The 25,592-nt window shown below is 41.9% G+C and overlaps 1 protein-coding gene across 13 annotated transcripts in view; it reads left to right on the top strand.

Annotated features, from left to right (window-relative positions):
- The window catches only part of LOC111864256 (serine/arginine repetitive matrix protein 2), a 389,125-nt gene that overhangs the window by 38,172 nt on the left and 325,361 nt on the right, over nt 1–25,592 (top strand). For 11 of the 13 annotated variants that reach the window (XR_002842763.2, XR_002842762.2, XM_023851444.2 and 8 more), the window contains exons 1-2: nt 129–476; nt 24,646–24,743. The gene's annotated coding sequence lies outside the window, so the exon portion shown is untranslated. Of the gene's footprint in view, nt 1–128; nt 477–24,645; nt 24,744–25,592 lie in introns of those variants that run through there. The other 2 variants (XM_023851371.2, XM_023851362.2) reach the window with 2 other exon arrangements.

Below are 25,592 nucleotides of genomic sequence, written 5' to 3'. Positions count from 1 at the left end.
GGGCTGTGCTGTGCGCACTGCGATAAGATGGCTGCAGGTGTCAGCGTGGGGGCCCGGGGGTGAGGAGGAAGGGGGCGGCGCAGCTCTCTCTGTGGTGGAGGTGTGTCCAGGCAGTCTGCAGTCGGCTCTGTCAGGGGCCGCACCGCGACCCGCGCGGCTGGACGACGAGCGTCGTGACGTCTTCAGCTCTCTGCGGCCTCATCTCTCCAATCATAATACAGACTATCGCGTTTGCTTTGTTCCTCGGTCGGTGTGTCGGCTAATTGTTGTCAATTTAAATATTACTATTCGTCGTAAAGGTGTTTTATAGGTGTGAAGTTAATACGGGTATTAATTAGTTTAGTGATTGTTGTTGTTGTCTTTGTGTGTGTTTATGTGTGTGTGAGAGTGTTGTTATTGCTCAATACAGTGTAGGACCGGCCTATTTGCTAGTGTAATTTTAAAATGTGGTATTACGAACTCCTTCTGTTTTCAATGTAAGTCCTACTTCATCATAATTCATAAATCACAGTTTGGTTCTGTTATATTTTAAAACTTTTTCTCTGATGATTTTTTTTTATTTTTTATATTGAAGTATAATTCAAGGATTATCTCAATGTCGATTCCTGAAATTATATTTAGATTCCAGGCCGTAATCTTTTGTAGTTTTGAATGGGTTAATTTACGGTAATAGTAGGACGTTCAACGAATGATGAATTGGAAAGGATTTGAAACGAAACGGTCTTGGCCTATTCGAAGTACTGTCGCGGGTTTCTTTGTGGTGGGAATGGGGAAAACCATGACGGATCTCAGCCACAATGCGCCCCGACCGAAATTGAACCTCGAGGCGGGCCCCGCTCGATCAACATTTCGGAGGAACCTGCTGGCTACGAGCTCATGGCAAATCCCCGAAGATATCACTGAAATCTTCACGGTTATTCCGTTATTCAGAGGTAACGGCAGGAGGTATCGAAAGAGACATTTTCATATTGCTCGTATAGATATACAAATAATTTTCCTTCCTCATGAGATATTTATAGGGTGTCCAAGGTGGAAAGGTCGATATTCTAGGAGGTCACAGTATCGGTCATTCTAAGCCAAAGTTCTATATGTACATGTGTTCTATTCCGAACGGTTTCCGAGAGAGAGCTATTTCACTGCACAGTTCCAAAATTGTTGATAGGAAAGAGATATTACGTACTGTTTCTAATGCAGGTATGTATGTTCAAGTCACAGAGTTGGTACAGTTTTTTTCCCCTTGGCACTCCAGCCCCAGTGGGCCTAGGCCTGCCTCCATGAACTTCTCCGTTCACTTCGGTTTTTCTAGATCTTACACATTCGGTAGGACTCCTTGGGCGAGTGATCAGCTCGTCGCAAGGCCTCTACCTGTAGACAAACACAGAAGAATGCACACAAACATCCATGCCCTGAGTGGGATTCGAACCCACGATCCCGGCTTCCACGCGAGCGAAGACGGTACATGCCTTAGACCGCTCGGCTACCATGACCGGCGTTGGTACAGTATTTTTTTTTCTTGGCACTCCAGTGCCAGTGGGCCTAGGCCTACCTCCATGAACTTCTCCGTTCACTTCGGTTTTTCTAGATCTTACACATTCGGTAGGACTCCTTGGGCGAGTGATCAGCTCGTCGCAAGGCCTCTACCTGTAGACAAACACAGAAGAATGCACACAAACATCCATGCCCTGAGTGGGATTCGAACCCACGATCCCGGCTTCCGAGCGAGCGAAGACAGTGCATGCCTTAGACCGCTCGACTACCATGACCGGCGTTGGTACAGTTTACCTAGTATAACACATTTTCGAAAATTTCACCGTCAACATCAATGCACTTTGCAACTCGTTTGAGGACATGGCGTGTTGCTCGTCTGTACAGTGTACAGTGAAATAGCTCTCTCTCGGAAACCGTTCGGAGTAGGACACATGTACATATATATTTTCTTGCTTAGAATAACCGATCCTGTGACCTCCTAGAATATTAACCTTTCCTCCTGGGACACTGTATAATTCTATGAGAAATATGTTAATATATTATTTTTAGAAATTTATCTTTCAACATGTTCCCTTGTGGTTTGTTGATTTGTGATTTGCTTGACGACAAAGCACATCTCAGAGAACATGATACGGGAGTATAATGAACATTGGGTACTAAAGTTGAAAGTATTTGCAAGGCAGTACTCCTGGCCTAAATGAGGTACTATCGCAGTATTCACTTGGAAGTTTTGAAGAAAACCACAATAAAACCTGAGCAGGACAGACGGTATCCTGTCTCAGTTTTGAACCAAGCCCCCCCCCCCGAATACAAGACTACAACAATGCAGCTGCACGAACCGTCTCGGTTGTTCCATCGTCAGGGTGGAAAGAAAAATATTTTATTTTCATAACGAGTAGTTTCGTGTAAAAGCTTATTAAGTATTGTTAAATTCCGGATACATCCACGGCCTCGGTTTGGTTAAATAAATACAGTGCTTTCGAATTTGATGCTTCTTCCTTCATCAGGTACAAATATGAAATCTACACTGTCAGATGGATCTGACATTCTCTCAGTCTGATAGACGCAACTGAGCAAGCTGGTTTAGCGATAACACTCTACATTTGTTTTCGGGAGGTTATCGGTTCGAATCTGGTCCGATACACTGGCTATTCATACTGAGAATTTTGGAGGATCTCCTCAGTTTCTTCAGACATATGCCCGGAAGATTATCTCAATTATACCACTACCGCTTCCTTACAAATCCTTTCCCACTGTTCATTCTTCCTAACATTCGAAGCTCTATAGTCTAGATAAACAAGGTGTTTAAAGAAACCCACAAGAAACACGTCTTTTAGAGTACGTTTCATTCTTTTATCTGATGATGGAATTAGAGATATCTGCCGAAACAATGTATTTCTTTTATCCAAAGTAAGATGAAGTAAAAGGTCAAAAATATATGCCAGTTTGAGGACAAGGGTCTTTTAGAATAGTGGCCTTCCTTTCTGCGTAAGTCGTGGACAAGCCCCAGCACATGCAAATCTCATATATTGAAAAATACGGGGGGAGGGGGAATCCCGAAGAATATTTTCCATGACAATGCTAGACACTTTTCATAAATCTCTAAGCTATATCCACGATATAATTTTATTAAAATCATAACATGAAGTCATATTCGGTTACATGAAATTTTATGCTAAACAGGTTGAAGCAGTTACAACGTTCTGGGCTAGTGTTTCGGTGGTAACTGCTTCGAATCTCGGCCGATATAGTGGCTGTCCTTACTGTGGTACTTCCCTTTCAAAGAAAACCAGGGATAATATATCCTATAGACCACGACCATATTTTCCCAGTCATGTCGGATTCATGTACCACTGTACCATTCGACGTTATATAGCATAGCTACAGCGTAGCCCACAAAGATTACTAATCAAGTAGTCTGTCCTACTGTCAGTCAACAAAAATCCAGAAAGAGCAGCAACAGACCTTCAGCATCACCTTAACACATTACAAAATTGGTTCGAGAATTGGCGCATCAGAATAAATGAAAACAAGACTTGCTACATAACTTTCACCCTACGAAAAAAGCCGACACCCGACATATACATCAACAACATCCAAATACCACGCAAAACAGAAATAAAATACCTAGGTATGACTATAGACAGCAAATTAACATGGAAGCAGCATATAGTCAAGAAACGAAAACAAGTAGACCTAAGCATTAAACAGCTAAACTGGCTAATAGGCAGGAAATCAAAGCTATCAGTCGAAAATAAAATCCTGATCTACAAGGCTATAATCATTCCTATTTGGACATACGGCCTGGAGCTATGGGGCTGCGCCAGCAAATCCAGCACAGCAATAATCCAAAGATGCCAATCTAAGATCCTAAGAATGATAGTCGACGCACCATGGTATGTCTCCAATGCAACTCTCCACACCGATCTCGGTATATCTCCCGTACAAGACGTCATCCAACAAAAAAGCAACAGACATCACAACAAAATCATAACTCACAAAAATCCACTTCTAAAGACGCTATCGACAAGAGAAGACAACAGACGACTGAAACGAAACTGGCCAATTGACCTGATTTGAACTCCTGAGGAGTCGCCGCTGGACGCCTCCTCATCATGTCATCTCAACATTCATAATATTAGCCTATAGAATGTAGATTCTGATTGCTGATTGTTGATTAAACTAAAAAAAAAAAAGTAGTCTGTCCGCTTGGGTGACGTCATCTGTTTTGGTGTTATACCAGAAACTCTGAATACTGTGAAATAATTATGGAAGAAAGCCAAAAATCTTTGCTTATTCAATAAAGGAACTATAATATTGAAGGTATTTATAGTGGTTAAATATCCATGTTAATTCAGCCCTTGTGTTTACACCGTGTAGGTGTGGGAAGTGTTGCCGACATTTCAGATTTACATGCAGCTTCTATCTTCGAGATCGAAATAAATAGGGTGCAAGAGATCCACGGCCTAAAAATGGTGGCTGGTGTTTGAACCGGACACCTGAATATTCACCCAGCTTTATCACGTAACCCAACGTAATCCAACGGGTTATTTTATGGTTGCCCGTGTTGGCTTTCGCGGGAATAACTTTACCGAGCCGTTGCACAGCAATGAACGTGTCCTCTGATTTCACTATTCCGGCTGTCAGGCGTTATGTCACAATTTTATTTAGAATAAATTCAGTCATTAAAGAGATAATTAAGCACTGGAACGGTTTTATTTCTATAGCATCGAATGGTAAAATGGCAGATAACGGGAAATGATTTTGAAGTAAACGCTTTTGATTTAATCAAGATACGATCCTGATATTTCCATGGAGATACTAAGGAAACTCACGGTGGCCGCAATTCCGGGTAAGATTATATCCGAACACCTGCAGAATACGAGTCTGGGGCGTTATCATCTGAGCCATTGTGCTCGGTTCTCCAATTTGTTTTTGTATAGTGAGGAGCTTCATAACTTGTGGGCAGGGCATGTAGCACGAATGGAGGAGACTAGGAATGCGTATAGGATATTGGTGAGAAAGCTAGAAGGAAAGAGACCACTGGGAAGACCAAGGTGTAGGTGGGTGGGCAATATTAAAATGGATCTTAGAGAGATAGGATGGGATGGGATGGTATTGATTGGATTGATCTGGCTCAGGATAGGGACCAGTGGAGGGCTCTTGTGAACGCGGTAATGGAACTTCGGGTTCCATAAAATGCTGGAAAATTCTTGAGTAGCTGCAGAATTGACAGCTCCTCCAGAAGGGCTCAGCTCCATTAGTAAGTAAGTAAGTGAAATTATTATCTTCATTTCCTCTCTCCACAATATTCAAATTATTGTTTTATATCTGAAATAACAGAAGCTGCAAAAGGAAATATTATTCTTAGTGCGTGAGATGTAGTAAATATGGAAGAATGTTATGCTCCAAGGAGATATTTTATTGGTTTTTACTGCGTTCAGGAGATGAGTTACAGAAAATTTAAATACGTTTAAACTAGACTTGAAGGATTTTATTTATAGCTAAGCCTTACAGCTCATATCAGAATGTTTTAATATATGTATTTATTAGCAATCAGAATTAAATACATTCTTTAAGCTAATTTGCTAATTTAAACACCGTCCTTGTGTGCTTGCTGTATCGTGATGAGGGCTCCTCCAATGAGAGATCCTCTTCAACTATCAAGTAGATCTGCTGGCCATAATTTCTGTAACCTTCGTTGTTGTTGTTCCAGTTTGGGCTGCAGTAATGTATTGCTATGGTGTCATAGTTTATCGTGATGTTTTATGCTCTTTTCTTGGATGATTTCTTTGATGAATGGTACATTGAGATCGTCATATATCGGAATTAATTGTAATATTTATGTTGATTTATGAAGAGTACAGCGCCATTACAGTTAAGTAGTTGAGGTTCCTGCCTCATATTCGTGATATTTTTGGTTAGAACCTCGGTCTGTGCGTCAGGTACTCTACTGGATTACTTGTGACGTTGCTCAGTGCCTTGAGGTAAATGCTTAATGCCGGAGATCAGGCCAGATCATTACACATCCTTTCCAATCCGTTATTTACTAATCATTCTGTGCTACGTAATCCGAGTTACTGAACCCATGATTATAGGTAAAGTTAGACTTGTCCCTGTACTTAACTAAGCACTAAAACATAAAAGCGTATAGGGGAATGGATATATAGATCTATACTTTCTTCACCCCCGGGGAAAAAGCCCCGGTGCCTATTGGATAGGAGGCTGGGTGAGCCCCAGTGCAGGTCTGAACTACATGGAGAGAAAAATTCTTCAGCCTACAGAGTGTCAGTCGCTATACAGATTACGCTATCCCGGCTCAGAACAAATGCTTGAAGAATAAAATATTAACAAATAAATAAAACAGGTAATCAAAACTCTTCATGAAATTGCATTTTCTCAATATCCTGTATCTCACAAATTGAATATGCTCAAACAGGCAACGACATTTGCCCTCACGTCTACTTGAAACATAGTCAGTAAATGGTAAAAGAACAATTCGTCGGGGCCTTTAAAGCACATCCATATTACGACATTTATTTCACGATATGTTTTATTGAAAAATCCATGTCTGACTGCTGCATGATTGGAGGTCATGTGCCATCAGTGAACAAAACTTTGTGCAACCCTGTGCTCAGTAGTACACCCCAAATCCCATCATGCGTTCTTTACGCCTTAGTTAGTTAGTTATTGGAGAGGGTGGCTTTCCCCATGCATCGCGACCAGTTTGATCTATTGTGCTTCCCTCTATGATATTCTACCAGTCTCTATACCCTACCGATACTGGTGCTTACCATCAGTCCCTACCAAGTGAGCGAGTTCGGCCTCTACTGGCTTGGCGGTATTTATAATGCTTCCCCATCTATCAGAGGCGTTAGAGAGTACTGTTGAGCGTGAAATGTCCTTGAATTTGGCTCAGTGATCTCCTTAGGATATATGAGGTTCTTTTACGTGCTGTAAAGCTACGACAAGGAGACCCACGGCTTAAAGTCCCAGAAGACTTATTCCCTGAATTTTTCCGCCCTTAAAAATTCCACGACCTCCGCCGGGTTTGAACCCGCGTACTACGAATCATGTGGTGGGAACGTTACCTCTAGACTACGGAGGCCGCTTTCTTTACAGCTTGGTACTCAGAATTATCATATGAGTTATTTATTATTATTATTATTATTATTATGGCCCTTTGTTTGACTTTGACCGTCTTTTAATTTTCTTAATCCTATACACAGTCGGTAGGAATACTTGGTCTGGAACTCAGCCCGTCGCGAGACCTCTACCTACATACACAAAATGAGCGCGCACAATACAGACATCCATGCCTTTCCCGGAATTGGAACCCACGACCCCAGTGTTCGAGCGAGTGAAGACAGTTTATACCTTGGAATGCGCGGCCACTGTGATCAGCTGAGTGCGTGTCTTTACTGTGATTAGGTTCAGAAGAATGGGACACACACAGCCGGCCGACATTACCCTTCCTACATGTTATTTTTTCTATAGAAAACATAATAATGATTGATAAGTTAAGATTTTTTGCAAGTGAACTGTCATATTCACTGGAGGGTTCGTTTCACCATTATTTCAATCACAGACGGACTTGTTCCCCCGTTGCTCTGACGCTGTCATTTCGCAGACTTTGACGTTTAATTTCCGCATTCAACCCGCAGGACAGCTGGACTCTGCGTGTAGTTTCTCGTTACTACACTAGGGGCTGTTTTCCTTTGCCTTTCCCTGAGCAAGGCTTGTGCGCTTTCCTCATTGAAGGGAGTGACACTTTACGAGTCGGAACGATAATTTCAACGCTACTAGAATTTCAATACGAAACACAGTAAAGTACCAGGATATTTCAGTATAGCGATGAGACCATGGTGTAGGCCACCGAGGAATCGGAGTTCGATATACAGTAAAAACGAAAAAAAAAATATTCCTGTAATAGACCGTGAAGGCCCGTAGGGTTTTGAGATGTCGAGGTTCCCGCATTTTCTAGACAATTGGATCACAGATGGCGGTAAAGTTGTCAGCTTTACGCGCCGGCCACCCTTTACCCCCTAAGAATATTCCTGATACTCATTTCTGTTAGAGGGTGAATCGACCCCAGGACCATAGTGAGGCTGGAAGTACAAAAAAAAACACCTCATTGGGACTAGAACGAGAGCTTCCGGCGTGTAGCACAGTGCTTAAATAACTACATTACCGCATGCCCCGTTTGATTTTCAGTACAGGCCAATATTTTTCTCCCCTCTATAACATCGAGACCGACAGTGCGGCCAACGCATATTGTAAATACGTAGGGCTCTAACAGCATTATGACGCTGACATTAGCTCATTGGTCCATGTGTCGTCCCCTGATACAGGGTGTTTAATGTATTAATATGGAGGCTAGAGATGAGAATACTTGGTGAGTACAGTGAATGGGCTATCGGCTGGACGGCCAGAGAATCGGGGTTCGATTTACGGCAGAGATTTTTCACTTTCCTATGGCTCCCTGATCGACTCTGGTGTCCACTAAATGGATTATCCCCAGCGCCACTTTGTCTACCACAAATCCCACTTTACAAGACCCGGGATCGACTATGCCAGCGACTATGCATGAATGAATGAATGTATAAGGGATGGACCTTCTTGGCCCTTGCACCGCGACCACAGTGATCTGTTGTGCCTCCCCTTCTGATTATCCCCTCAGCAATCATGCGCTTCGAATGAAGCGTAGGATTTTGTACGAGGGGACGTCGAAATAGTCACTTGGTTCCATAAAATATTGACCAAAGTGGCGCAATCTTAAATAAGCTAAGGCCTCACATTCGCACAGGATATGTGTGGCTCTTTCGTTTTCTTCTTGACACGTCTCGCAAGTGGGACTGTTACTTAGTCCCAGTTTGAAGAGGTGTCCTTTAAGGTGAGAGTGTCCTGTAAGTTGTCCTACCACCCATCGTAGCTGGTTCCTTCGATCTTTTAATAGAGGGTCCTCCTATGAGTCCCTTTGCTTGCCTAAGTCCAGTCAAGGATCCCCAGTATTTCTTGTGCTTCATATTTGTCCAGTCCCTGATTGCCTTTCTGGCAACTCATATAGAGATGGCACAGGCTGGTTCAGGTCATATGAATGGATGTTCAGCTCCAATCTTGGCCAATTGGTCTGCTATTTCGTTTCCAGCAATGCCCTCATGCCCCTGCACCAATATCAGTTGTACCCTGTTATGTTTAGCTAGTTCCATGAGAGTTTGGTGGCAATCCCAGACCAATTTGGGTTGATCTGGTGTTTGTCAAGCGCTTTAAGTGCAGCTTGGCTGTCAGATAAAATGTAGATGTTCCCGTTTCTGTAGTTCCTATCTAGATTCTCCATAATACATACCTTAATGGCATATACTTATGCCTGGAATACCGTCGTGTACTGCCCAAGGCTGAAACTGAGTTTCCGCCTCGTGCCATAGCAGTACACACCAGCTCCAGTGCCTTTATTTATCTTGGAACCATCTGTATACCAGATCAGTCCCCCTTTTCTATCGGGCCAAAACCCGTCTTCCCATTCACTCCTGTCAGGAAATCTGACTGTGAAGGGTTTTTCACAAACATGTCTCAGCATCATTTTATCAGACCCCATTTGTAATATGGGTTCTTTTTTTCATGTCCCGAGTTATGTATGCATGGCCGAAACCATCGGATTTGGTTTCCATTGTTCACTGCATTGGAGATAGTAGATTCCTGCCCTGGCCTCTGCCTCCAACTGTAGATGCAGTGGGGGGAGTCCAAGGAGTGTCTCCAGTGCAGCTGTTGGAGATGTTCGAATTGCTCCTGTGATACCCAAGCAAGCCAACCTTTGCAATTTACTAAGCTCTGCCTTGCTTGTCTTGAGTTTAACTCTGGGCCACCATACTCTGGCACTGTATGTAATTATGGGTCTTACAACCGCAGTGTATATCCAAATCACAACGTGCGGCTGCAGTCTCAAAGTTTTACCAAAGATGCTTCTGCATGTCTAAAAAGCCTTATAGGTTTTATTCATGACCTTGTTCAGCTGCTTTTTCCATGTCAGTCCCTTGTCTAATACTAGACCAAGGTACTTGACATCGCTGGAGAGCTGGATGGTCTTATTGAAGAGGGTTAAGGCCCTTTATATTTCTCTTCCTGGTAAACGTATAATTATAGTCTTATTATGATTGATGGAAAGCCTTGTTCTTTCACACCATCGTTGGACCATGTACAGAGCTGAAGCCAGCGACTAACCGCTTGAGTTATGGAGCGGCCCTTTTGGACATATAATGGATGAACTAATTCGGAGGCAGAGAATATTAGATATAGAGGTTTTCGTGACGTATCCTACATTGAAGGGAGAGTATTCTGAAATGTGACGCCGTGCAGTCTAATAGACCGACTATTTAACGACATAGGACAACATAAAAGTCTCCGGCGTTCACTGAATATGAGGTTGAATGGGCCCAAAGTATCGATATGAAACCTCTGGAAAAGAGAAAATGCTCTGTCCCTAACCGGAAATGAACCCTGGTTCCTCTACTGTCCAGCCCATAACCTAGTCTCTATATTTCGGCTCCTTGACTGTATATTTTCCTGCAGGGAATATTTATATGTTTAAAAATTCACACAGACGTGCATCACACAAAGAACGCAGAGCATGTTACTAGCATGGAAGTGCAACGAATTAAATTAGATCCTGGCCTCAGGGAATATTCCCGTAGACCTGGACCATGGCTCTCTTCATTACATGCACAGATATCCTACACATTCGCTTTCACTGGGTTTTACTGTCGACAAGTTCAAACCATGAAACACGTTTTAATTAGCAAAGGAACTCGACAAAACTCTGCAGAACGAATTACATTCTCACATACAAATCATATTAGGGTCACGCGGTAGCGTAGTTGGTTGAGGCACTGTGCTACAAGCAGGATGGTCGCGGGTTCGCTTCCCGATTAGGTTATTGCATTTTTCATTTGACCTAATCAATTAAGTCACACTATGGCCCTGGGGTCGACTCAGCCTCTAAGAGAAAAGAGTACCAGGAATCTTCCTGGGGGGTAAAGGGCTCGTGGCACGTAAGGTTGACTACCTCACCGTCATCTGTGAGCCGATTGTTTAGAAAATGTGGGAGCCTCGACGTTTAAGAACCGTGTGGGCCTTCACGGCCTGTTACAAGGATGGCTTTATTTTTTGCAAATGATATTTCATCCAATGTTCCCATTTTATTTTTACATACACATCAGGCATGTGAAATACTTCTCAGACTGTGTAGCTGGGTCCAGACTGTCGTGTACCTGTAGTATGCTCCTTTGGTAGCAGGATGTTTTAACTTTTTGCTTGCTGTATTTCTTTTATTTATCCTTTCATTTCTCTTACTTCTGTTTCGTGCTGCTCTTTATATGTATTTTATTTTATTGTTAATTGGTTTGTATCTTTAATATTTCATTTCATGTTTATTTTTGTTCCAGTTAGCAGCAGAGTGTTTCATATTTTTGTTTGCTTCGTTTTAGGTTTGTTTACTTTTTAGTTCTTTTCCAATTTTTATAAGAATATTGTTTTTCTTCTTTTGCTTTATTTTTGTTTTTTTTTTAAATTTTATTCTGTGTTCTTTTCTGTTGATAGGAGTTCGTAATTTTTATTGTTCTTTATTTCAGCTACACGGATCAAAGTCCTTCTTGAAAAACACAAATTAAAACAGATTTGGTCTTGAAAAACTTTTCGAGCCAAAACTGTCACACTACGGTATGAATAAACACTTCAAAATCATTACGATTGACTATTTGTGGTTGTTGTTCGTGGGAAATGGGGTTAAGCTTCATCATCGAAATGTAGGGCAGGGAACGAATATGAGAGAAAGCAAGGGAAATTAATGGTACGAAAGCTAATGTAACAAATTATAAAACTCACCGCTGAAATTATCAACTGGTATTACACTTGTAAATAAATAAATAAATAAATAAATAAATAAGGAACCTTCAAACAGTGAATCTGGCCGCTTCCACAATAAATTTCAGGGAGTATTGAAACTGAACAACGGAAAATTGCCCCTACGTCTTCTCAGCAGAGATGAACACTCGCGTGTCTGATCAGCAGGGGACGACCCGACGTAAGGCTTGTTTGTCGTGATTAATTACAGCGGCCGCAGTTTGAGTTCACCCGCTGTGACCGGCAACTTGCAACGCAGAGAGGCTTTCTTATCGCTTCGACACAGTGGTCTGCTTCGCAGGCTGTCACCGCTTGCACACGCAGGCACTGTAATAGCAGGTCTACACCATCGCCTACACACTCACACAATCAGCGCCTTGCTCGCTCACTCAGTTACTATGTAACTCACTGTACAAGTAACTCGCTTACACTCTCACACAATCAGCGCCTTGCTCGCTCACTCAGATACTATGTAACTCACTGTACAAGTAACTCGCCTACAATCTCACACAATCAGTGCCTTGCTCGCTCACTCAGATACTATGTAACTCACTGTACAAGTAACTCATGACTGTGCAACTCATCCGTTAATTCATTATTTTAATAAAACTCACGTACTCACTCCATGACTGACGTACTAAATAACTCATTAACTTAATATAACTCACTTAAAGTTCGCCGGTCAAATAGTTCATTAAAAATACATAACTCACGAATTTTTCAGGCACTCGGTAGCTCATCAAATACGTAACTCAATAGATCACTGTAATTCATTGTACTCAGAACTTCAATTGTTAAAAAATTAACTCGCGTACTCGAACTCTTAGTAACTCAGTCGTTAAACAATGCATTAACTCAATAAACTCAGGCTCTCACTCAAATTCTTACTACAAAACAAAAAACAAGACTCTGTGGCCTGTAGTCCGCAAGCGAACTATACCGACCGAGCTACCGCCGCTTGTCGTTGAAGTTAATGCCAACTTTTACTGATAGACGGTATCACGTGGTGAGCGCAACAGTTCCCCACTTCCGTTAATCTTTGTTTTCTAGACCGGAGCCACTATTCTCTTGAAATAGCTCCTCAATTATCCAAATTCTTACTACGTCATCTTTAAACATTCCAACAAATTGTTTAATTCACTTACTGCCCCAGTAACTCAATCGTTAAGCAAATCATGCACTCACGGACTCGTTCAGGAAACTGGTAACTCACGCATGAAACAACTCGTTGACTCAATATAACTAAGGCATTCAGTAACAACCCTATAACCCATTTTCTTGTTATTACTATGGAAAATTATGTATGAAGTATGACTTCATGATATCCTGCAGTGATATGACGTTAATAGCAAGTTTTTTTTTTATTGCTAGTGTGGTGGGACTAAGTCCCTTGTACTGCGGCCACTTCTGGCCTATTGTACCAGCCCCAGATGATAGGTGAGGGTCATTGTGGAGCAATTGGTGGAATAAAGATTGGCAGGGGAAACCGAAGTACTCGGAGAAAACCTGCCCCAGCGCCACTTTGTCCACCACAAATCCCACTTGACCAGACCCGGGATCAAACCCGGGCCGCTGCGGTGGGAAGTCAGCGACTAACCGCTTGAGCTATGGTGCGGCCCTAATAGCAAGTTTAGTGAAAATTGGCGAACTGGTTTAAAAGTTAATTTAGGAGACATAAAAGGCGTAGTAATCTCACAAGCTTATTTATTTCCTTAAGGAAGGAAAAGATACTGAAGGATTCTTCTGAATACCTCAAAAGGCATTGATATCAAACAGATATTTCGAGTGGCAAGCTTCGAGAGCAGGTTTCCGAAATAGAAAAATGAGTATTAGAATTATTCCAAGTGTTCTTGTGATTTCACTTAGAGTGCCTTCGGACAGCGCATCTGATGTTCAAGTGTTTCTCACCTTGCGGGTAATGGACCTGTAATCGAGCATCAATAATCGATTCTCTGCAGCATTGTTGTTAAATGTTCAGTACATGTAAACTACATATGAACTCTGCTATAAGTATATCCTCCGTGTTTATACATTTGTCTGTTCCTGTAGAATGCGCAATGGGTTTGGTCGCTTCCGTTACGTGAGGTGAGGATTGTAGGTTCTTTGTGGGTTAGACCATGGCTCTAGTTATAGTGCGCCCCCACCTTTCCGACAAACAGCTGCAGCCACTCTCCCGCTAGTTCTTGTCAGACGCTTCTCAATTCATCTCACATGCAATTCAAAGAGCAGGCATAAATGTACGGCGTAATTTTACTCTCACTCTTAAGGCGGGTTTACACTAAGGCAACCATTGGCAACCGCGCCGCATGCTGCAAGTTGCTCACTTGCAGGTAGTGGGTAGCTCAATCGCATGCGGCTTGCGTCTCGTGTCCTCTAGTTGCTCCAGGCCGCAAGGTTATCCATCGCTAGTGGGTTCAGTTGCCTACTCGCATGCGGCTTGCGTCCCGTGTCCTCTAGTTGCTCCAGGCCGCTAGTGGGTTCAGTTGCTTACTCGCATGCGGCGTGATGAGTTGGGACACGGATAAAGCCAAGTGTCCTCAGCAAAGAATACCGCGAAAAGAGCACTCTGTGGGATTTGCGGGATCCCAATTATAAAGACAATCGGAAGAAGTTGAAACTATGGGAGGAATTAGCCATGAAGTTTGAATGTTCAGTGAAGGAAGCGAAAGAAAAGGTTACAAATTTCAGAGCGACCTTCCACAGGTATAGAAAGAAGAGCGGATCCGCCAAAGGTGATCAGTGGGTGCACTTCCCTTCGTTGGGTTTCCTTCTTGAGGTTGACGCACCAAAAAGAGGATTTTCAACGGACGAGGACGTAAAAATTGAAGCAACCAGTCGCTCTGGATGTAAATGGTGTCGGTCGCATGCGGCAACGGTTGCTCCTGGCCGCATGCTGCTTGATAAATTGGACGGCAAACATAGTCGCCTGAGGAGGGCAACTAGTTTGCTTTAAGTTGCCCCAGTGCAAAACCCGCCTTTGTTAATGCAGTTATCGCAGTTTTTCGACTTTGGATGTTCTCGCAGTCACAATTTCAGCTGTGATAGTCGGTGTCTCTGCCGAGATCCGAATTGGGCACTTCCCTTATGTAAGTCATAAATACTCAAAATTCCAAGAAAATCACCAATTTATGAAACCCGAAATTTTATTACCATGGACTCAAATTTGACACCATTGTGTGTGTTTAAAGTTTATCATATAGGCTAGATGTGATTAAACTGTGGATCTCTTTAATTGTTAATGCGGCTTGAGCGGAAAAATACGAGTCAACACCTCTTTTATAAAAGAATTATATACAGGGTGATTCACTTGGAGCAGGTCACAAAATAATCATTATAAACCACGCAATATTTTATCGGTGAAAACGAAATTTGGCAGTTAAATTCTTTGATACATGTGGAGATCAGAGGATTGTAGAAGATGGTATAATTGTTTGCCCTCCGCCTCTAGAGTCAGTGTTACATGATGCTTCTTGTTTATAAATTTTGCAGCCAGCATAGCAAAAGAGATCGCAGACTGAAACAAATGCCGTCAACGGGACAGGCAGGCATGTGGTCGGTGTTGAAAAAAGGTGAGGCATCAAGTTTCGTTCTGATTAGTTAATTATTACATTATTTATAATTATTAATCCGAGGCATCGAAGTGAATCACCCTGTATCCGCTCCCTGTAAAGCATGTACCTAAACACCTGTGGTATTCATTTCACCATTATTTGAGGCTTTCGAAATTCTTGAAATTACCATACGAGGCTCTGATGTTGTGTAAGTTTGATCACCCTTTATGTAAATGCTGAATAATTTAAAGGGAAGTATATTTTTGTCAAAATTCTCGTTAAAACTACTGCGTACATTGCTTTCTAATAAAATCCGGTTTGTAACGTATTTACTCAATTGCTCTCTATTCTGTGCGTTGCTAATGACTACTTTGCATAATCTGTGAGGCTGGTTAATTAAATGCGGACATACGTATTATAGGATGACAAATCTGTATATACGTTTTAACTTACAGTAACACCTCTCTAGTTTGCTACAGAGTTACCCGTTCACAGGTTGTTTCCCAACTCTGTGGCTGTTCCGTAAACAAATATCACTGGAGAGCATGATGTAAATGGTGATAGTTATTGGTAGCTAACGGGAGCACACTGTGTCGTAGTTCATTGAAACATTACGAGTATACGATAAACCGGAAGGTCGCGGGTTCGATTTCGGATGAGTTTATTGGATTTTTATATTTACCTAATCCTTCCAGCCGCAATATGAGCCTGGGGTCGACTCAGCCTCCAACAGAAATGTGTATCAGGAATCTTCATGGGGTGTGGGAGATTGAGGGCTGCCAGAGCGTATCACCGCCATCTCTGAGCAGATTATCTAGAAAATATGGAAGCCTCGACGTCTCACAACCGTATGGGACTCCACGGCCTCTTACAGGAATAAATTTACCTTTTATTTAATATGAAGTAACATTATACATACTAGAGCAGATGTTAGTGGCGTGTGGTATATAAACTAAGGCAGATGTCAGTGGCGTGCATTACATAAACTGAGGTAGACGAGTGTTTTGCAGTATATAAGCCAGGATAATATCAGTGGCTTGCATTATATAAACTAGAGAAAATAACAGTGGCTAATATATAAACTGAAGCAGGTACTATTGGCGTGCATTATATAAATTAAGGCAGATATCAGTGGCGTACATTACTGAAAGTAAGACAAATTCAGTGACTGAGACCTGATGTAAGTGCCTTGTTTTATTAATTTCCCGAACAATATTTTTTCTCAAATTTGACATTTTCCTCATGTATGCTATATGTTTCTCCAATTTCAATGGCCTCAATTTACTCTCTTTTACGATATTATTTCAAGCGTATAATTATTTTATATTATTTCAGTTCTTTTTCGTTTAGTTCTATATACAGACGTTTGTTGAAATATGTTTACGAAGGTTCATTCTGAACGCGAAAATCCAATAACAACGCTAATGCAGCCATCAAATGTTTCGCTGTATTTTAGAAGTCTCTGATATCCGGCATACCCCACTTAGTATAGCACTAGCACACGTGCTGGACGGCAGAAGGTCTGGGCTTCCATTCCAGGCGGAGGAAGAGATTTGTCTTCGCCATCACGCCTAGATGAGTAGTGGGTCACATCCAGCCCCCTATTTTATGGGAATTAGAAGTTATTTTGCTTTGGATAAAACCTCCGAAGCGTGACTCTAAACATTCACCTCCATTTAATGCCTACAATTAAGATTCTGGAGCTCACAGTGGGCTGTAGAGCCAATTCCTTGTTTATTATGGTTAAGTAGAACTAGAATTATCTAGATAGCTCATTTGGTATAAGGATGGGTTATTGGCTGGACGGCCAAGGTTCAATTCCCGGCAGGGGAAATATTTTTCTTTTCTCTATAGTGTCCAGACCGGATCTGTGGTCCGCCCAGCCTCCTATCCAATGGGTACCGGGTGCGATTTCCTTTAGGGTGAAGCTCTCCTGGCGTAAAGCTTAATACTCACCTCCAATCTGCGCCAAGGTCAAGAAAGGTGGAACTGTATCTCCGCTCTCCTATACATATTCGTGGCATAGTGCTTAATTAATTAAACACAGAGACAGCTTTGCCTAAATTATGGAGAAATAATATAGTTTTCAATAGCAGGAAACAATATTCAATTTCAGAACTAAATTAGCAATTAAAATTATTAAAATCAAATATTACTCGATAGCCTTTTTGGCGAGATTATATGACTGCAAACAGTTCCCGCAAGCACTTTCAAATTAATTTATAACCCAAATATGTTTCATTCATGCGACATGATTTAACATTTACATAAACGTGAGCTATCCCTACGATGCGTTTATCATCAAATAAACCTCTAACATTAGGCTACAGAAAGATAAACTTGACCCTGTGTCCAATTATCATATTATCACGTGTATGTTTGTGTCTATAGACGGAGTAGGAATTAGTAAATGCATTTATTGAATACTTATACACACATCTCGGAACTACAAGTAATTACAACGACGTCGCTAATATCTACACTTTACAAATCACCACAGTACACTCTAAGCCTTTTCCAGCCTGCTGTACATTCCCCAACCGTTCTCTGACAACGGCTTCTAACAGTGGAAATTCTTCAGCTTCACGCACTCAGGTTCTCTTTTCGCAGCTGCCCGTGCAGAATTCTTGTCAGCTATCAACTCAACCATAGCGCCATCTCTTCTCACCCTTCCTAGCAGAGCTCAACTGACTGGTTAACACACTTCTCTTCTTTACAGTTAGTCAGTGCGGACCACATAGAAAACGCCCCGTTTCTAACAGTAAGTGTCTATTGTTTAGATTATATTCGTTCCCGCGGGAACGTGTTTACTGAGCCGTTGCTCAGAAACGGATATTTATTTGCCTGTTGCACGGAAACAGCCATACCCATTGTTTATTTTACGTTATTGCCTAGCAATGAGTCTATGCTCCACAATATTACAATGGGTCAGCAAATCGAAACTTAATAGCATGAGTGAAAATTCATAGAAGTGCTTAGTGTAGACGAAACAATGTGGATTTGTCAGGGAGGTGCTCGGTTCGATTCTGGGACGACGCACGAGCCATCATGACTGAGGTTTTTCGTAGTTTTCCTCAGTCCTCCTAGGTAAATGAAGGAAGAGTGTTGACTCGGCCATAATTGCGTTTCTCCAAATACTTTGAAATTTATCAGTCACATGCTTTCCTAGCATTCGACGATATATAGTCTGTGTGCTAACAGCATCGTGAAATAAACAACAAAAAGAACTGGAACTGTTTCGTATTCAGACAATTCAATTTTCCTATCTTCACCTGAAAAGCGGTCATTTTGACTGAGGTTTATTCCTTTGGTTCTACAGGCCATGGACGCATCATTCGTAGTTCATTGTATAGTAATCCTACAGTTGGACGCTGTATAATCTGCGAAGTAAAGTAAAGTTGTCCCTGTGCTTAATTAATTAAGCAGTACGCCATGAAGGCGTATGGGGAGTGGATGTATAGATCCACATTTTCTTAACCTTGGCACTAGTTGGCGGTAAGTGGTCAGCTTCACGCCTCGGCCGCTTTACCTCTCAAAAAGGCCGCACCATAGCTTAAGCGGTTAGTCGCTGGCTTCCCACCGCGGCGGCCCGGCTTCGATCCCGGGTCTGGTCAAGTGGGAATTGTGGTGGACAAAGTGGCGCTGGGGCAGGTTTTCTCAGAGTACTTCGGTTTCCCCTGCCAATCTTAATTCCACCAATTGCTCCACATCATCCTCACCTATCATCTGGGGCTGGTACAATAGGTCAGAAGTGGCCGCAGTACAAAGGACTTAGTCCCACCCCATGGCGAAAACATTTTAAAGTTCTAGGCAATTTACTGACTCGGATAATTCTTGCTACAATACAGTCCAGAATTTTTGTCTTATCGTCTGCTGTTTAAACAGAAAAAAATTAGAACATAGAAAACTATAATTTTGCTTGTGGTTCTGTATGTGTGCGAAACTTTGTCTCTGCATTTAAAGGCGGAACATAGACTGAGGGTGTTTGAGAACAGGCTGCTGAGGAGAATATCTGGACCGAAGACAGATGAAGTGACAGGAAGTTGGAGAAAACTGCACAATGAGGAGCTTCATAATTTTGTACGCTTCTCTGAATATAATTAGAATGATCAAGTCAATGAGGATGAGATGAGCAGAGCATGTAGCACGAATGGGTGATAGGAGGAGTGCATATATGATTTGGTTCTAAAGCCGGTAGGAAGGAGACTACTGGGAAAATCAAGACCTAGGTGCGTGGACAATATTAAAATGAATTTTAGAGATATAGAATTGGGCGGTATGGATTGGATTGATCTGGCTCAGGATAGGGACCAGCATAAGGCTCATGTGAACACAGTAATGAACCTTCGGAAACTTTTTGAGTAGCTGCAGAATTGGCACCTCCTCAAGAAGGGCTCGGCTCCATAAGTGTGGATATGAGTATGGGTAATTTATTGATTATTAATCCATGATATCTAAAGGTAAAGAATTTCTAATGTCTTGGATTTGAAATGTTCAACAAACTACATAGTTGAGGTGAAAAATATTAGCCCCTGTATATCATCATAAATGAACGGCCTTTAGAACGCTTAAGTAATTAGTGCTGTGAAGCCTGTCACGCTTCTTCCGAGTCCCGGAATTTCTGACCGTCTCTTTTATTCTGAATTATTATTCAAATTACGATCTAGCGTCGTGCGCCGAGTGAAGCCCGGCTTAATTCCTGGCTTTGGATTAAACCAAGCGAAGCCTGCGAAACATAAGCCAGTGAAAAGAGAATTGTAATAATTTTTTGCTTTCGAAATAGAACATTCACGAAGTTACGAATTTAAATTCCTATATTCTTGTTTCTTCTCCCTTCTAATAACACAACGCAGGAACAATTTAATGCATAAATACAAAATGGGAATAATTCAGCTTCACTTACATTGAAAACTGTTTCTCCAATCACTATTACTACCTCTACCACTGACACTACGTCTGCTACTACCACTACCATTACTACTAATGATGTGATGTTACTTGCCGGGTGGGGTAAGACTGAGTGCATTTGGTACCAGTGAAGCCATTGTACCATCTCCGAATTATGGATGAATGTGGAGCAGTTGATGAGTTGGAAGTTTGCAGAAGAATCCGAAGTTACCTGTAACAGGCAGTGGAGGCCCATTGGGTTGTGAGCCGTCGAGTCTCCCACATTTCCTAGACAATCGGCTAACAGACGGCGGTAAGGTTTTCAGCCCTACACACCTAATGATCTCTTTCCTTAGGGTACGGCCTGAGTGCAGCGGGGCGTGCAGCGTGCATCACAAACCCGTTTGAATATATTGGCGTGTCCTGGGACCGAGCGTTTTGAGCGGAGCGGGCAGCGTGCTGTACTAGCGTGCAGAGGAGCATGCAGCGTGCATGTCAAACCAGTTTGTGTTTCAGTAGCGTTTGGAGCGTTTGGAAGATGTCTTTTGAGGATATAAACGCTGAACGCTAGAAGTGAACTGAGGACACAGCAGCGGCCAGCTGCTGTCCCTGCCATAAGTTTCCCACGCTCCGCTCCACGCCCCGCTGCACTCAGGCCATACCCTTAAGGTTTCCCCACCGAACTTCGCATATGTTTCTGTCCTCACGTAAATACCCTCTGGACCGCTTTCTCACTGATTTGGTCATACTAAGAAGGGAAAGGTAAACATCCCTGTAACATGCCGTGGAGGCCCATAGGGTTGTGAGCCGTCGAGGCTCAGAGACGGCAGTGAGGTTGGCTTACGCATCGACCGCCTTTTACACCCAGGAACATTCCTGGCCCTCATTTCTGTCAGAGGCTGAATCGAAACCAGGACCATAGTGCGGCTGGAAGAATTAGGGCTATTGAAAAAAAAAACATGAAATCATTCGGAAACGAAGCAGCGACCTCCAGGGGAATCCGAATCACTGAGAGAAAACCTTCGCTAGTGTCACATTGCCCACCAAAAATCCCACCTGGGAATGAAACCTGACAGCCATAGTTGGAGGTACATTCTGCTGCTGATGTTGCTACTGCTAGTAACCAGGGGTTCATGCATGTGAGAGAAACAAGCATCATGGAAACAACTATTCATGTTGCTTGCTTACTGCTACTACCATTACCAGTGGTATTGCTACCACTACAGATGATAATATTACGTACGGTGGTGAAATTTGGGCCGAGGAAAGATCAAGATGCAAGAACAAGAAAGGAGCCAAATTTTACTGCTTTCATAATTTGTAATCTTCGCAAAATATTGTGCTGAAGAGTGAGGGACGGGAGCTATTCGCAAATAAAATGGTAATATAAAATAGGGCGAACTTACCCAGTTTTGTATACAAAATGATGAACAATCTGGTTTAAATTTTGTAAACTAACTAGGGTGATGCTTGCTACCACTCAGTCCAGAGCCTTTTGTCTTCTCGTCTGCTACCTAAACCTTTAAAAATTAGAATATAGAAAACTATAATTTTGCCTGTGATTCTGTATTGTTGTGAAACTTGGTCTCTAACATTAAGGGAGGAACATAGGCTGAGGGTGTTTGAGAACAGAGTGTCGAGGAGAATATATGGACCGAAGATGAAGTTACATGAGGTTGGAGAGAACTGCATAATGAGGAGCTTCATAACTTGTACGCTTCCCCAAGTATAATTAAAATGATCATGTCAAGGAGGATGAGGTGGGCAGGGCATATAGCAGGAATGGGGGGACGAGGAATGCATATAGAATATTGGTTGGAAAGCCGGAAGGAAAGAGACCACTGGGGAGACGAAGGCGTAGGTGGGTGAATAATATTAAAATGGATCTCAGAAAAATAGAATGGGATGGTAAGGATTGGATTGATCTAGCTCAGGATAGGAACCAGTGGAAGGTTCTTGTGAACAAGGTAATGAACCTTCAGGTTTCATGAAATGTTGAGAAATTCTTGAGTAGCTGCACAATTAACAGCTTCTCAAGAAGGGCTCAGCTCCATGAGGGAGCGAGTGAAGGTTTCAACCTAATTCCAACTCTGTAAACAAATGTACGTGTATTAACCACGTGATTTCAGTTACATGAACAGAGAGAGACACGGCGCATCTTTTTTCAATTTTTGTGATCAATTTTATCAGAAAACTGATCCAAATTTTGCGAACAAATTGATGAGACATCTGATTCCAATTTGTAACCAACTTGATCAGTCACAATTGTTGATTTATTGCTAACGGATCACTCTGCAGTGTGGTGCCAATTTGTCCAGCGAAGTCAGCTTGATTAATGCTGTTGGAATCCTGCCTCCTACCTTCCATCTCACCCCCTTGCTGTAAGAATGACGCAATTCTCAATACCACCGAGCCATAAGAGAAACCAGTGTATTACTGAAGTGTTATAATTGTGGGTTACTTTACGAAATTTTCAGTAGCTACACTATACAGTGTCAAATTGTAGAAAGATTAATGAACTGCAAAGATTTGGAAGGGAGCGTCGTGGTCTACTCGAGGCAGTATCCCTGTATTTGCTTAGATGAACCGATGATAACCACGATATCATTAGTCGAGATATCAGATATTCCTGCAGAGTTTCCATTAGAGTACCTTCGAATTCAAGTGTACATTGCTACCGCTTTGCTATCCCGCTAGTTAGCGATCCGATATTCATTTCGTCCACGTATATTGCTTCTCCTAATTGCACGTACACTTAATGAACCAAGGCATGAGTGACAGTCTCGTGATGTATCTAAAGCCGATATATTGAAGATTGTTGATATACGTGTGCTTGTCAGTTTTGACGTCACGTTTTATTGCTTCTAGCTCGCGGACCTGTTATCGGACGTTAATTTCTGGGGCTTATCATAAATCTGTCTTATGACATGAACCTTACTTGTTGAATGTTAGCAAATTAACTCAGGACTCTATACACGTAACTATACCCGCTGTAACATAATCTCTTCTAGAAGAACTTGAAGGTTATTGATTAGGCATCAGTAAATTTGATTTATTAATTCGTCAATTTTATTTTATTTTATATATTTGTTTATGTGACTCAGTAAATGGGTCAAATTGTCAGATTATCTCGTCCAGCCATTACCGTACTTCGGAAATATTCTCTTGTATTTAATGAATTTCAAGCTGTTTTTGGTATTGTTACGGCAGAATCGAAAATATAAAGTTGTCCAAATTCAGGTTATTTGCCTCATCTGTCCATAACGATGGACCAAATGGTAAAGCTGTGTGTGTTCGGAAAGAATATGGGCATTTCCAAGCGGCAATTTTATCTCCACCCTCACCAATGAGAATGCCACTGCTGAGTTGTACTCTCGCATTTGTTTTCTGTAGTCATTTGCTTCGCGTGTATCCCCTGTAAGTAGCTCTCAAAATACGGCCGTCAAGTGGCGCCTCTATGAGCTCTCTCGCGAACTAGTTGCAACTGGCGTGGAGCGGAAATATATCCTTGCGTTTATATTTATGGATGGGGACGTGGACTGAATTCAGCTGGCTCAGGATACAGTATCAGTATCAGGTTCTCATGGATATTCAGATTCAATAAAACGTCAGGAATTTCTTGATCAGCTGAGCGATTATCATCTGCTCAAGAAGGACTCAGCACCATAACATTAGTTATTGCATAACCGTGTAAATGTTCCCTGGAGGGAAATATTTGAAATAAGCTCTTTAACATTTTGGCCAGTACATTGGCTATTCCAATTTCCTTTGCAATGAATCCTCTCAACAAAAAATACACAGCAAAACCTAACAGACTGTGGAAGTCAGTATGTTTGTGAGATGTCGAGGCTCCCATATTTTCCAAACAATTGGCCCCACACATGATGGTGAGGTTGTCAGCCTAATGCGTCGGCAACCCTTAACATCCAGGAAGATTCCTGGTATTCATTTCTGTCATAGTCTGAGTCGACCCTAGGGCCATGTTGCGGTTGGAGGCATTAGGTCAATCCAATTATCTAGTCAGAAATCGAACTACAGACCTTCCGGCTTGTAGCTGTACATTTTGTAATAATTTTTCTAGTGTAAAATTTTATTTTTCAGCCAAATATAATTCAACCAATCATGTATTTCTGTTGAAGATTTCTGGTTTCTGTGATATAACGCTGTATATTATATTGAATGTAAACGGACGTTTCGGAGGGAGTATTTTTCTCCAGAAACTTTGGTTGACCTCCGCAGGCTACACGGTGTGATATCCCAGAAGACATAACTTTTCATGAACACCGGTGTGAGAACCTCAAGGCCTATATTTTTCTGTTTCTAGGTGTGTCAGTTGTTGGGGCGTGACCCCCATTTCTGTGGAGTAAGAAGGGAGTGACCAACTCCATCTGTGTCTCATATTAGGAATCACAAAACTACGCGGTAAGTACTCACAATACTGTTCCATATATACGTATATTAAAGCCTATACTTATCTTTTATTTACGTTGTAGTGAGAACCGACATCTTCAGTTAAAACAGCAGGCAATTGCTTTGTTTCGTATGAACAGAAATGTTGTATTATTAAATTTGTTAGGTCACAAACACATGTATTATAAAAGTTGTAACCAAATTTAGATCCACATTTCCGTGACCTCGGCACTAGTTTGAGTTGAGTGCGCAGTTTCACGTCCTCGCTGCTTTACCCAAGGGGAGACCTATGCATCCACTTCCCCATACGCCTTCATGGCGTAGTGTTTAATTAGTTAAGCACAGGGACAACTTTACCGTTTGCCAAATTTAAGTAGCTTGTAAAGTCTGCTTAAAAGTGTTGGCAGCTTAGAAATGGAAGCAGTGTTTTAGTGATAAACATTAAATATATATCAAACTACACATAACAAAATACCGTAATATTAATACAGCCATGAGAAGCCTAAATCATATTGTCATCTCCTGATCACTTAGGTATAAAAAGATCCTCAGAAAATTTAGGTTCGAATTTACCAAACAACACGGCGTCACATCCAAGAACACCGTAATCTCTATACTCAATGCTGTGAGTACCTCATATCTCATAGTAGTGATAATATTTTTTTGCACTCGTAAAGAACGCCTATGTAAGACACCTGCTACTTTTCCTCTCTTACTTAAAGCACAGTCGTTTGTTTGCTATGTTGTGTGAACTGTTCTAAGTGCAGTCGTTTACTTGAAATATTTACCTCATCTGAGGGTAATGAAGATGGGTACTGCTTCGTGGAAGAGTTCATATATTTTTCAAGTTTCGTTCGGGAA

The sequence above is a fragment of the Cryptotermes secundus genome, unplaced genomic scaffold (genome assembly GCF_002891405.2).
Source record: "Cryptotermes secundus unplaced genomic scaffold, Csec_1.0 scaffold29, whole genome shotgun sequence".
In the NCBI taxonomy this organism is placed as follows: Eukaryota; Metazoa; Arthropoda; class Insecta; order Blattodea; family Kalotermitidae; genus Cryptotermes; species Cryptotermes secundus.
The sequence above is the reverse complement of the archived record's forward strand: the minus strand, read 5'-3'. Positions and strand labels throughout refer to the sequence as shown.